The sequence below is a fragment of the Phacochoerus africanus genome, chromosome 2 (genome assembly GCF_016906955.1).
Source record: "Phacochoerus africanus isolate WHEZ1 chromosome 2, ROS_Pafr_v1, whole genome shotgun sequence".
Lineage (NCBI taxonomy): Eukaryota > Metazoa > Chordata > Mammalia > Artiodactyla > Suidae > Phacochoerus > Phacochoerus africanus.
In genome coordinates this window covers 197,419,557-197,434,621 of record NC_062545.1, presented here as the reverse complement: position 1 = coordinate 197,434,621, position 15,065 = coordinate 197,419,557, and the positions used below count along the sequence as shown (strand labels likewise).

Sequence of the window (15,065 nt, the reverse complement as noted above, 5' to 3'; positions counted from 1 at the left end):
TAATTTACCAACTCCTCTTTGCAGATCTAGTCAGATCAGGAATGTTGACCTGATCCTGTGAGAGCTTTTAAAAAGCAGTTGAGTTCAGCCCAAATTCAACACACCTTCAACCATACACCACTCCCTGCCTACCCTGTCCCTTTGGTTTTATACCTTTGTCAACAGTAGGATCTTTTGAAAAGAGGGCAATATTTCATCCCCCTAACATTTAGTAAACACAGTATTTAGTAACCACATACATTCCATGAGCATGTCACAAAAGTGGAATATCAGTCAATAATCACTTCCACTCTATTCCTCCAAGCATTGGAAAAAAATGACTCCTCCTAACAAAACATATGGGCTGTCCCATTTCCACAGTTTCATCAACCAAATCCCATATGATGGAAGTAGTATAAAATCAAGCTAGTGAAGCAACTTAAGACCCTCAATCTATTTTTTAGAAAATTATTTTTTAAGGAGCAATTGCTCTTGGAGTACAAGAAAAAATACAGTTTCCCAATATGAAGCTAAGATTTTATAGACATTTACTCAGTGCAGTTTTTTTTTCTTTTTTTCTTTTTTATTCTTTGCTATTATTTAGGGATTTTGATCCAGTGTAGAACCAATTTTAAGATAGATGATATTTTGTTAAAACTGAGTAGGAAGAATATAGTACTGATATTTCTCAACTGAGTCTTTAAATGTTTGAATATTTATATTAAAAAATAGGAAAAGTAGAGGTAATCATATACTTAACACTATCCCGTCATTGTTGGTATTTTAAGAAAGACAAACACAGAAATAATGTGAAGAAACTAATGGTAGAAGAATTAGGTAGCAAATACGAATTTTGCATTTCTAGAAAAGGGAAATAAAGAGAATTTATATTTTTTAAATAATGAGCTTTTTAGAGGTTAACGAAATAATGCTACAGTCATGTTTTTGAATAGTACCCAGCCATTCTAAGTTGTCAATAAATAACATAGAACTATTATTCTGACATGTTCAACTCATTTGGCTCCCTAAGATGTTTGTAATATTCTATATTTGCCAAAGTGTCTACTATGGCCTTTTAGTTTAACAGATTACCATACATTTCATCTTTCGGGCACATTAAATATGCACACATTCTACTGATATTAAAAGCTTAAGCACCAAAAAATGCATAAAACTGCCAATGTATTTAAATATTTCAGCATTAATAAATGAAAAAATATAATCGATATGACATGATGTTTGGTATATTACAAAGATATCCACTTTTGCCCCAATTTTCATGTGCGTGTGCTGTCCTACACTGAGTAAGATTAAACAAAGTCGTAATTTAAGATCACATATATATATACATATACAACTATATGTATATAATTACATATATATAAAACATATAAATATATATAATTTTTTACTATGAAATGTTATAAAAACCATGGAGAAAGTTCACATGTCCCATATGTAGCTCTCTCAATGATTACATCTTACAGAATTATAGTAATTTATCAAAACCAGGAAGTTGATGATGGCACAGTACAATTAACTGGACTATAGACACCATATTACACTAATTTTTTAATGCAGCCATTTTTTAGTATACAATTTTATAAAATTTTATCACACGTATATATCCATGTAATATATGTGTATCTTTAAAAAGAGAAACCCTGGTTGGCTGCATCACTTAAAACTATTTTCTCCTATTCCATAGGTTATATTTTTGTTTGTTTGTTTGTTTTTATGGTTTTCTTTGCTGTGCAAAAGCTTTTAACGTTTGATTAGATCCCACTGGTTTATTTTAGTTTTTATGTCTGTTGCTTTGGGAGACTGACCTAAGAAAACATTTTTACAGTTGACGTCAGAAATGTTTTGCCTATTTTCTCTTCTAGGAATCTTATAGTGTCTTGTCTTATGTTTAAGGTTGTAATCCATTTTTGAGTTTATTTTTGTGCATGGTGTGAGGGTGTGTTCTAGTTTCATTGATTTACATGCAGCTGTCCAGTTTTCCCTACACCATTTGCTAAAGAGACTGTCCTTTTGACATGGAAGAACCTAAGTGTCCATCAACAGATAAATGGATTAAGAAAATGTGGTACATATATGCAGTGGAATACTACTCAGCCATAAACAAGAACAAAATAATGTCATTTGCAGCAACATAGATGGAACTGGTGATTCTCATACTAAGTGAAGTAAGTTAGAAAGAGAAATAAAAATACCATATGATATTGCTTATATCTGGAATCCAATATATGGCATAAATGAACCTATCTATAGAAAAGCAACAAACTCATAGACATGGAGAACAGACTTGTAGTTGCCAAGAGGGAAGGGGAGGAAGTGGGATGGACTGGGAGTTTGGGGTTAGTAGATGCAAACTACAACATTTGGAATGGATAAGCAGTGAGATCCTGCTATATAGCACAGGGAGCTATATCTAATGACTTGTGATGGAATATGATGGAGGACAATGTAAGAAAAAGAATGTGTGTGTGTGTGTGTGTGTGTGTATATGTATAACTGGGTCACTTTACTGTACAACAGAAATGGACAGAATATTCTAAATCAACTGTAATTAAAGAATATTTTTAAAAGGAATAAAATTCAGATATAATTTAATATCTTGAAAAAAAATAAAAATAAAAAGAGAAACCAATTCTTCCTTAAGACATTTTCAACATTTAAGACTAGTATGGCCACTAAATCTCACTAGGATTCTATTTCCTCTCTTATAATTTTAAAATTACTCTAGAATCTTTACAAAAGAGTTGTGCTAAATGAGATAACTCCTACAAAGAAATTTTTAAAGAGAGTCCAATAGGAAGAAAGCATCCATAAAATGTTATGTATCATCATCATCATAGAAATTGCTACCAAATAATTTTTCACACAGCAGAAAGAATACCCCCTTCCTTCAATATCACTCTCTATCCCCTTACTGTGCCTGTGTTCTTAATATTATTTATCACTATTTTAATTCACATTATATATGTATTTATTTTTTATACACATCTTCCCTTTAGAAATGCAAAATGAGGTTCTTATACTAAGTGAAATAAGTCAGAAAGAGAAAGACAAATACCATATGACATCACTTCTATGTGGAATATAACACATGGCACAGATGATCCTGTCTACAAAACATCCTATCGCAGACATGGTGAGCAGACTTGTGGTTCCCAGGGTGGGAAGTGGGAGGGATGGGGAGTTTGGGGTTGGTTGATGCAAACTCTTACATTTGGAATGGATGGATAATGAGGTCCTATTACATATCACAGGGAATTGTGTGTGATTGGGTCACTTTGCTGCACAACAAAAATCAAAGAAACATTGTAAAATCAACTATACTTTAAATAAATAAATAAATAAATAAATACTCCAGTGGTGGGGAAGAAAAAAGAAATGCAAAATCCATTGAGTACAGGTGTGGGCTTTGCCTTGTCCTTTCTGCTCACTGCTGTATTTCCAGAACACAGACCAGTTCCTGGAACACAGTAGGTATTCATATATTTTTTTCCAGTAAGTTCAGACTCCAAAAATCATAGAAAACAGTTTTTCAGAAACATCCTTTTTCAAGTCAAAGTTTCACTACTGGTGATACAAAGACATAGAAGAACTATGCATTATCAATGCATGTGAGAGAATTAAATATTTAGAAGCTAAGGTGATACATTCCTTGACCATATTAAGATAATAAATAAATTGGGAAGACCTACCTATTACCATTTATCAAACATGAAAGTTCATACTTGGCCTAGACAATTTTGTAGAAGACTATTATATAATTTTACCCCCTGAATGGGATGCCTTGTAAGTAATTTGGCTACTTTACTAGTAACAATTAGACTAATCTGTTAAAATTTGATGTCTCTTTTCATATGCTCTCCTATAGCCTTTTAAGCTTAAAACAATTTAAGACAAGCTAATCTTACAAGTTTACCATATTTAAAGACTTGGTGATTCTGGCATAAACATCAGTAAATGTTTTATCTAAAAAGTCTTATTTTTTTCTTATTCACCATAAGGAGACTGTTTTAAAGAGAATTATGTTAGATTAAAGATGGCTACAAATTCTCTGTCACCCCTTCCACTGACAGACAGGATCTATATCCCATGACCTTGAATGTAGGCATAGTCTATGACTGCTTTACTGAGAGAATACAGTCACTGAGAGAATGCAGCGTTAAAAAGAAAAAGAAAAAAGAAAAAAAAAGATGCAAATTTTTCAGACCCATTCAAGTCACTCAGCTAATACCATATGGACCAGAAGTAAGTCATGTCCTCCTAGCCCTGTATCTATCTTTATTTAAAGTCATGAATGAAGGTTTAATATTTTCAAAAAGAGACAAAGATTGAAAGATTGAATAATGCTGTATCACTAATCACAGATTTCACTATTCCTTCAAGTATTGCTTAATTCAATAGACGAATTATATGCAGCCACTATAATAATTACTAATGATACTATTTAATACCTATCTCAACTAGTATTCAATACTTCCTATAGAAAAGTATTACTATTTAATTCTCTCAAATGACATCCTTTGAAAGAAGACTACTTATCATTTTCTTTAAATAAACTTACAGCCATTCCAAATATATAAACTAAATATAGCTTATTTCTCATGGTTAAACAGTTGACAGAGTCAAACAAAAATTGATGTTCAGCTAATTAATTGTAACTCTGCTTCCACTCTCATGAGTTGCTCAAGATAACAGATAAGATGATGATATCTAGTTCTCTTAATAAATTATGTTCTCCAGTCATTTCATTTTTTTGCTCCTTAGGTCAAGTTGCAGCCATTCATCATATTAATGACAATATTTTTTTTAGATTTCTTGTGCCTGTTTATGTTGACAGCCAACATTTACTTTCCTAATTATTTTTCTTTTATAAATCTTGGCAAGTAATTTTTGCCAAGATTGATCAATTTAAAATATTGATATGAGAATGTATTTCTGGTGACCATTAAAGCCAATAAGTGGGAGTTCCAATTGTAGTGCTGTAGGTTAAGAATCAGCATTATCTCTGCTCAGGCACAAATTTGAACCCCAGCCCAGCACAGTGGGTTAAGGATCTAGCATTGCCACAGCTGTGGCATAGGTAGCAGCTGCATCTCAAAGAGTGTTGCATGTTTTCCTCTAAGAATTTTATAGTATCCAGTCTTATGTTGAGAGTGAAAGAGGGCAATCTATGAGTTGTGCTGGGACAGCAGGGACAAGGAGGGCTGTCCTTGGCTTTCTATGGCTCTTTTCCTTGATACAAGAGACAAGGTCTGCAGGCTTCTGATGATCATCTGCATCAGAGCTCACTCTGAGGAATTCTGTCCATTCATGAGATCTCTACTAACATCTGAAATTCTATGTCTTCCTTGTTTATGTGCCCCACCATCACAAATAGCAAGGCCTACACAATCAGTTTAGTTGAATGACTATCTCATTGCCTGTCTCTCTCAAACTGCTTGCTATGACAACTAAAAGGAATCATATAACCTCCTAGCCTAGAATATTATTCTTCCCAAAATTCCTTTCAACATTCATCTGAATAGGCATAAAATATAGAATCAAGGCTCTAGAAGCTGAAACCACCATTTTTTTTTCTGAGACTATATAAGACAGTCAGCTGATGCTGAAGGTTTAAAACAAAGTGATTTTTTAAAGAAAACATACAAGTGAGATGAGACAAATATTTTCTAGAGAAGGAAAAATGAGTTGGTCGAGGTGTAAGGAATTTGCCAGAGAAGTCCAAAAGTTACAAACTGTATTCTTTTGGAATACTGTAATTCCCTGTGATGGTAACAGAAGTTTGTCTTAAAAAAATAGTTTCTGGATCAAATAAGTTTCATATTAGTCCTCCCTCTTGGAGAGTCCCAATTCACATTAGCATAACACAATGCAAATTAGCATATCAAAAGCTCTGAGAAGCCTTGCAGTAGAGATACCATTTTTCATATTTGTTTGTTCTTGGAACACTTCTCATTCATTAAAAACCTATGAACATTTTGCAGATCTCCGCGAAAAAACCATTTTATAATCATTGCAGTAGAGAGGAAGAAACAAGTGCAGACATTGCAACACATGAAAAACTACTGCCACCATAATCCCAGGATGCTAATGCAGGCCAGCAACTCAGGAACCCATTTTAGCAAATCTAAAAACTGGTGTACTACATCAAACAGTGTCACATATTGATGTAGAGAAGGAACTAGTTATGAAGGGTAACACCTACTTGTAGGAAAAGCAGTAAAGCCAAACTTGAATTTGATCAAAACCTAATTTAGATAGTGGCAAAGAGCAAGGTGAAGAACAGTATGTGTGAGTTGGCAGGGTTCCTTGCTTTCTCTAGCCAAGATTGTTGGGTTTTTAGGAATAGGCTCCATGCATCCCCCTGCCACTATGCTCTGTGGGTCTTAAAGTGTCATTCCCTAACTGACTCTTGAGTCAGTGTTTGATGAATAAAAGGGGATTTGAAAAAGCATGCTCTTTAACATTTTAGATAAGATGTACTGGAGTGGGAAAGAGACTGAAGACAAACAAGGTACCAGCTTGGAAATCATCTCTATAAAAAGGGAAATGATGAGGATCTAGAAAATAAACCAAAAGACATGAGGAAGAATCAATAAGAGAGAGCAAATCAAGTCAGTGAACTTTAACACAGTTATATTCTCACAGTCTTAGAGAGCCTGGGGATTATTGGCTAAATCTTGGCACACTGAATATTCGGTCTGTGTTTTTTTCCTTTATATTATTTTGTACCTTCTTAATTCTTTTTGTAAATCATTTTAGTTGTATACTTTTAGCATCTCTATGCAAAATGTAAATTTATTACATATAAGAGAACATATTTTCCATGAATTGTGCATTTCCTGGGAAAATACTATGCTTTGCTTAAAGTAATAAATTAAATGTTAAGCATGCATTATAAGCATATATTCTATATGATAGGGTACTTCACTGACTTCTTTTAAAAATAATACCTCATCCTGTGTTTAAACAAGATTGGATGTTTCAATTAGGAATCACAAAAAGATTGTCATATGTAAGACAATCACATCATCTTCAAGTTGGAGGAACAAATCCATGTGATGATATATGAAGACGTGAAAAAATCCATTATCTGGAAACCTAAAAAGCAGAACATATTACTTCATGTATGATTCCTGGAAATTATGATTTGTAGAAACTTTGAGCATTCTGGTTACTGAAGCTTGCTACCCTCAGCTATTTATTAGTTGCTAGCTAAAAAGTAAAACTTTATTGACTGCCTATAACAAATGGACCCATACAAACCTGTCAGGTCAACAGAAATGTCATTAATTTAATAGGTTCCAAAGGTTTTTAATTCTTGATTCTATAAAATTATCCTCATCTTTCTAATATTTAAGATGGTAAACCACATAAAACACTATATATCCCATAAAACAGTGCAAGACATATTACTAAATTTCTTCTCTATCTCTTTCATGACTAGGGTTTATTCTTTTCTTTTTTTAAATTCTTTTTCTCACATTATCCTCCATCATGTTCCGTCACAAGTCAATAGATATGATTCCCTGTGCTATACAGTAGGATCTCATTGCTTATCCACTCTAAATGGAGTAGTTTGCATCTATTACCCCCAAACTCCTAGTCCATCCCACTCCCTCCCCATCCCCATTGCAACCACAAGCGCTTCCTGTCCATGAGTTTCTTTTCTATGGAAAGGTTCATTTGTGCCATATATTAGATTCCAGATGTAAGTGATATCATATGGTATTTGTCTTTTTCTTTCTGACTTACTTCACTCAGTAGGAGAGTCTCTAGTTCCATCCATGTTGTTGCAAATGGCATTATTTTGTTCTTTTCTATGGCTGAGTAGTATTCCATTGTATATATATACCACTTCTAAATCCATTCATCTGTCGATGGACATTGAAGTTGTTTCCATGTCTTGGCTACTGTGAATAGTGCTGCAATGAAAATACCAGTGCATGTATCTTTTTCAAGGAAAGTTTTATCTGGATATGTGCTCAAGAGCGGGATTGCTGGGTGATATGGTAGTATTATATTTAGTTTTCTGAGGAACCTCCATACCGTTCTCCATAGTGGTTGTATCAGCTTACATTCTCACCAACAGTGCAGGAGGGTTCCCTTTTCTCCACACCCTTTCCAGCATTTGTCATTTGTGAATTTGTTAATGACCGCCATTGTGACCAGTGTGAGTTGGAACCTCATTATAGTTTTGATTTGAATTTCTGCAATAATTAGTGACGTCAAACATTTTTTCATTGGCCATCTGTATATCTTCTTTGGAGAAATGTGTATGCAGGTCTTTTGCCCATTTTTCTTTTTTTTTGTCTTTTGTTGTTGTTGTTGTTGTTGTTGTTGTTGTTGTTGCTATTTCTTGGGCCGCTCCCGCGGCATATGGAGGTTCCCAGGCTAGGGGTCGAATCCAAGCTGTAGCCACCGGCCTGCGCCAGAGCCACAGCAACGCGGGATCCGAGCCGCGTCTGCAACCTACACCACAGCTCACGGCAACGCTGGATGGTTACCCCACTGAGCAAGGGCAGGGACCGAATCCGCAACCTCATGGTTCCTAGTCGGATTTGTTAACCACTGCGCCACGACGGGAACTCCCTTTTGCCCATTTTTCAATTGGGTTGTTGGTTTTTTTGCTGTTGAGTGGTATAAGTTGTTTGTATGTTTGAGAGATTAAGCCCTTGTCAGTTGCATTGTTTGAAATAATTTTCTCCCATTCTGTAGGTTGTCTTTTTGTGTTTTGTTGTTGTTGTTTTTTTTATGGTTGCAAGCTTGGCTGTGCAAAAGCTTGTAAGTTTGATTAGATCCTTTTGGTTTATTTTTGCTTTTATTTCTGTTGCCTTGGGAGACCTAAGAAAACATCTGTTCAGTTGATGTCAGAGAATATTTTGCCTATGTTATCTTACAGGAGTTTGATGGTGTCTTGTCTTACATTTAAGTCTTTAAGCCATTTTGAGTTTATTTTTGTACATGGTGTGAGGGTGTTTACAGTTTCAGTAATTTACATGTGGCTGTCCAAATTTCCCAGCACCAATTGCTGAAAAGACTGTTTTTTCCCCATTTTATATTCTTGCCTCCTTTGTCAAAAATTAATTGACCCTAGGTATCTGGATTTATTTCCAGGATCTCTATTCTGTTCCATTGGTCTGTATGTCTGTTTTGGTATCAGTACCACACTGTCTTGAATACTGTGGCTTTGTAATATTGTCTAAAGTCTGGGAGAGTTATGTCTCCTGCTTGATTTTTGTTCCTTAGGAATGCTTTGTCAATTCTGGGTCTTTTACAGTTTCCATATAAATTTTTGGATTGTTTGTTCTAGTTCTGTGAAAAATGTCATAGGTAATTTGATAGGGATTGCATTGAATCAGTATAATGATTTGGGAAGTATGGCAATTTTTACAATATTAATTCTTCCAATCCAAGAGCATGGAATATCCTTTCATTTCTTTGAATCCTTTTTTATTTCCTTGATTAATGTTTTATAGTTCTCAGCATATATTTCTTTCACTTCTTTAGTCAGGTTTATTCCTAGGTATTTAAATTTTTTGTAAGCAATTTTAAAAGGTGTTGTATTTTTATATTCTTTTTAAAATATTTCATCATTAGTATACAGAAATGAAACCAATATCTGAATATTAATCATGTGTCCTGCTCCTTTGCTGAATTCATTGATCAGTTCAAGAAGTTTTTGTGTGGAGTCCTTAGGGTTTTCTATATTTAGTATAACATCATCTGCATACATACAATTTTACCTCTTCTCTTCCAATTTGGATAACTGTTATTTCTTTTGTTTGTCTGATTGCTGTGGCTAGGACTTCCAATACTATGCTGAATAAAACTGATGAGAGTGGGCATTGTTGTCTTATTTTAGATTTTAGTGGGAAGGCTTTCAGTTTTTCCCCAGTGGGTTTGTCATAAGTGGCTTTTATTATGTTAAGGTATGTTCCCACTATACCCACTTTGGTAAGAGTTTTGACCATGAATGGATGTTGGACTTTTGTCAAATGCTTTCTCTGCATCTATTGCATTTCAATAGATCATGTGGGTTTTTTTAACTTTTTTTTTGTTAGTGTGGTGTATGACATTGATTGATTTGCATATGTTGAACCATCCTTGTGAATCTGGGATGAAACCCACTTGGTCATGGTATATGATCTTTTTTATACGTTGTTGGATTTGGTTGACTAAAATTTTGTTGAGAATTTTTGTGTCTGTATTCACCAAAGATATTCACCTATAATTTTTTTGGGTAATATATTTGTCTGGTTTTTGTATTAGGGTGATGAAACCTTCATAGAATGTCTTTGGGAGAGTACCTTCTTCTTCAACCTTTTGGAAAAAGTTTAAGGATGAGTATAAGTTTCTCTTTGTATGTTTGGCTGAATTCACCTGTGAAGCCATCTGGTCCTGGACTTTTATTTATATGGAGTGTTTTTTAACATATTCAATTTCATTTCTAGTGATCGGTCTGTTCAGTTGATCTATTTCTTCTTGATTCAGTTTTGGCAGACTGTAAGTCTCTAGAAAGTTGTCCATTTCTTCTAGGTTGTCAAATTTGTTGGCATATAATTGTTCATAATATTCTCTTATGGTTTTTTTGTATTTCTGCAGTATACATTGTGATTTCTCCTTTTTCATTTCTTGTTTGATTTGTTTTTTTTTTTTTCTCCTCAGTGAATCTGGCTAGAGGTTTGTCAATTTTATTTACCTTTTCAAAGAATGAGCTCTTGGTTTTATTGAATTTTTCTATTATTTTTTGAATCTCTATTTTATTAACTTACTTTATGATCTTAATGGTTTCCTTCCTTCTGCTGACTTTGGGTTTTGTTGGTTATTCTTTTTCTAATTCTTTTATGTGGTAGGTCAAGTTGTTGAATTGAGATTTTTCTTCTTTTCTGAGGAAGGCCTATATCACTATGAACTTTCCTCTAAACACTGCTTTTGCAGCATCCCATAGAATTTGAATAGTTGTGTTTTCATTATCATTTGTCTCAAGGTATTTTTTAATCTCCCTTTAGATTTCCTCACTGACACATTGTTTCTTTTAGTAGCATGTTGTTTAGTCGCCATGTAGTCAGTTTTTTCCTCATTCCTTTTCCCGTGGTTGATTTCTACTTTCATGCCATTGTGGTCAGAGAAGATACTTGAAATAATTTCTATACTCATATTTGCTAAAGTTAGTTTTGTGCCCCAGTACGTGGTCAATCCGTGAGAATGTTCCATGTGCTCTTAAAAAATGTATATTCTAATTTTTTTGGATGTAGTGTCCTGAAAATGTCAATTTATATCTAACTTTTCAATCGTGTCATTTAGGATTCTGTTGCCTTATTGCTTTTCTGTCTAGAGGATCTGTCCATTGATGTGAGTGGGGTTTTTTTTCGTCTTTTTGCCTTTTCTAGGGCAGCTCCCATGGCATATGGAGGTTCCCAGGCTAGGGGTCAAATAGGAGCTGTAGCCGCTGCCCTACGCCACAGCCACAGCAATGCGGGATCCAAGCCGCATCTGCAACCTACACCAGAGCTCACAGCAACGCCAGATCCTTAACGTGAGTGGGGTTTTAAAGTCTCCTACTATTACTCTTATTCTCACTAATTTCTCCTTTTATGTCTATTAGTATTCATTGTATGTATCTGGTTACTCCTATGTTAGGGGCATATATATTGACAATTGTAAAATCCTGTTCTTAAATGGATTCTTTTATCATTAAATAGTGTCCTGCCTTGTATTTCTCTTTATGACCTTCATCTTAAAGCCCATTTTTTCTGATATGAGTATTGCAACTCCTGCTTTCCTGTCTTTCCCATTCCCATGAATACATTTTTCCATCCCTTTGCTTTCAATTTTTAAGTGTCCTTTGCCCTAAGGTAGTCTCCTGTAGACAGCAGATCATAGGTTCTTATTTTTTTTATCCAATCTACCACTCTGTGTCTTTTGATTGAAGCATTCAGTCCATTGACATTTAAGGTAATTATTGATAAATATGTATTTATTGCCATTTTAAACCTTGTTTTACAGTTTATTCTATGTTTCTCCTTTGTTGCTTTCTTTTTTTTGGTTGGTTGTTTCCTTTTATTTTATGTTTGTGTCCTTTTATTTTTTGTGAATGTAATGTTTGGTTTTGATTTGTGGTTGCCCTGTTTTTCAAGTATGTTAACTCCTTCCTATACATGATTGCTTTAGCCTGATAGTCATATATGCCCAAACATACTTTTAAAAAAAAGAGTCTAGATTTTTACTTTCCTTCCCCACATTTTATCATTTTGAAGTCTTTTTTTAACATCTTCATGTTTGCCCTTTTGCTGTTCCTTGTGTTTATCATCACTTTTACAATAGGTTTTTTTTTTTCTTTTAGATCTGGCAAAGTGAGTGCCATGTCTTATTCCTCCACCATCTTGATAGATAGGCCTCAGTTTTATTCTTTCCTAATAACACTGGGGTACCAAATGTTCACCTTTTCAATAAATCTTTACTGCCAAGTCTGACATGTATGAAATAAAGGTATACCAAGTTCATTCTACTGGTCACATCACTGTGGCAGAAATGTCAAGTATAATAAGGATGTGATGAAAAAGATCTTCAGGGCTCCTGTCAGGTAGTATATAACCTGAAAGTAGTTAAAACTGAACATTTACATGAAAAGGCTGGGTGAGTGAGGCTGACAGCTGCCATTAACACTGTGAAGAAGACGACATATGCCATCTAAGATGTCCTGGCTTTCACAGTTTACATGAGCTTTCACAATCCCCTTTAATCCTACTAACAAATATGAGATTGGATGCCACTCCACATTTATAGGTGAGATGTTTCTCTCCTCCCCAACAATGCTACCACTGCCTGGTTTAGGGACTTATCATCTCTCAGCTCAATTATTGCAACAGCCTTTTGATCAATATCCTTGCCAAAGATCATGTTCCAACTGTAAGAACTGAATAATATTAATCTTTTCTCTAGGGGAACAAAAGAACCAAAAAACTCATTTGCTTAACAGTAACCAGTTTTTACCCATTATTTACAGCTTCAGGGTGGATGTGGATCACAGAGCTCTTCATATTGTTAGGATTTACAGGCCTATAATGCAGCTCTTTATGAATGAAATAAGAGCCTTTTTTAACTGTCTTAATCATTAGGCAAATGTGTATGATTTATCTGCTAATGACAACCATACACAAATCAGAGATTCAAGCATATATCAATATACCATAGATCCTTAAGCACTCAAAAAAAAAAAAAACGAGTCAAATCATAGATATCCCATTTGGGAAGAATGATTGTCTAATGTCCTAATATTTTGAGTTTCATTAACTATTATTTGGAGGCTCTTAAGAAAAAATATTTATGCTTTTCTGAGATTTGGAGTAGAAGAAAATAATAAAATTTTGTACCCATTTATCATAAATGCCAAAAATGCTCGATATTTTTCCACAAATGAAAGGATAAGGGTATAGAAGTAGATGGAAATGAGAACATCCCTAGACTCTGCAAACCATGTGGAGCAGACTAGTCTGCTCACTAGTCTGCTTCTGATACAAACAGTGATTTCTGTATAGCCATAGGTCAACTGAATGTTTATCCTCCAAAGGCTGATCTGGTTTTAGCTTTTTACTTTTAATTATAAAGCCAGGCTTCTAACCCCATTTTAGGGAGTTCAATACCCATGAACTTTTTTTGTTTGTTTGTTTATTTGCTTGCTGCTTGCTTTTAAGGGCCTCGCCCATGGCATATGCAAGTTCCCAGGCTAGGGGTCCAATCAGAGCTACAGCTTTCTGCCTTCACCACAGCCACAGCAATGTGGGATCTGAGCCTTGTCTGTGACCTATACCACAGCTCAGGGCAACTCCAAATCCTTAACCCACTGAGCAAGGCCTGAGATCAAACCTGCATCCTCATGGATCCTAGTTGGTATCATTACCACTGAGCGACAATGGAAACTCTTAATCATAATGAACTCTTAAGCATAATGATGAGAATAATTTATATTTAAAACAAACTAAAAAAAAATCCTTCCACAGAAGAAGAAACAGAGCACAGACTAAAGTTTGTCTCTTAGAACTTTATTCCTGAAGACATGAGCTTTTTGTTTGTTTGTTCGTTTGTTTTTTCTGGAGACTTTACTTGTATGTTTGTTAGCACAGAAGCTTTGAACTTCACAAAGAAACTCATAAAAGTAACTGAGCACCTTGTGTATAAACATACTTCTTTCCTTTCAAATGGCTAGTAAAATTAAGAGTGTGGGATTTCTGCACGTGAACTTGGATTCAATTCCCAAAATGCCATGTACTAATTTATAACCTTGTAGAAGTTACTTAATTTTTCTGAGTTTATGTTTCCTCAGTGAAAAAAATTAATAATGACAACAATAATAATACTCCTTGCCTTTATGGTTTGGTGAGGGAAGTATGTGATATGACATATAAAATGTTTTGCACAGAGATTGCCACATATGAACACTCAAGAAAAGTAAGCTATAGTTCTAAAATAAGAAGCAGTAAAATTTTGTCAGCTCTTTTTACATCATTATATGAGAAAATTTAAATCTTACTTCAATATTATCTTGGCATATATAAAGATCTTGGAAGCCAGAAAAATACTTCCTAAGCATTTTCATGACAAGAACATGACTGTAGGCGATCAGCAAAATCCCAAATTCCAAAAGTTTAGCAAGATTTGCTTGGTATCTTAAATGTATTTTGGACTCTGTATGCACTATTCTTAAATAGTAAACTATTGTTTTAAAAAACTTTATAAAGCAAATAACCATAAGATGACAAAGTAGAAAATCTTCTCTTAAAAGTATCACCAGATGAAAAGCTAAGAAGGCTAAGTAAGATTAGAATAGTTTATTTTTGTGATTCTTCTTGTTTTTAAGTTCATACCTGAACAAGTTGAAATTATGATATATATGTTTTAGGGAATATCAAAATGTAACCTGGGCTTATTCTTCCAACCGTCACATAGTAGTTGATAATAGACATAATACCCCCCCATCATAATAATGAGAAAATAGAACAAAATATATGAAACAACTATTTTTAGAAGTTATGCGGCACACAGAATATATCTATACCCTGAGG

General features: G+C 34.3%; 1 protein-coding gene across 2 annotated transcripts in view; it reads right to left on the bottom strand.

The window, feature by feature from the left end:
• Positions 1-15,065, bottom strand: part of KCNH5 (potassium voltage-gated channel subfamily H member 5) — a 285,985-nt gene that overhangs the window by 102,264 nt on the left and 168,656 nt on the right. The window lies entirely within an intron of this gene.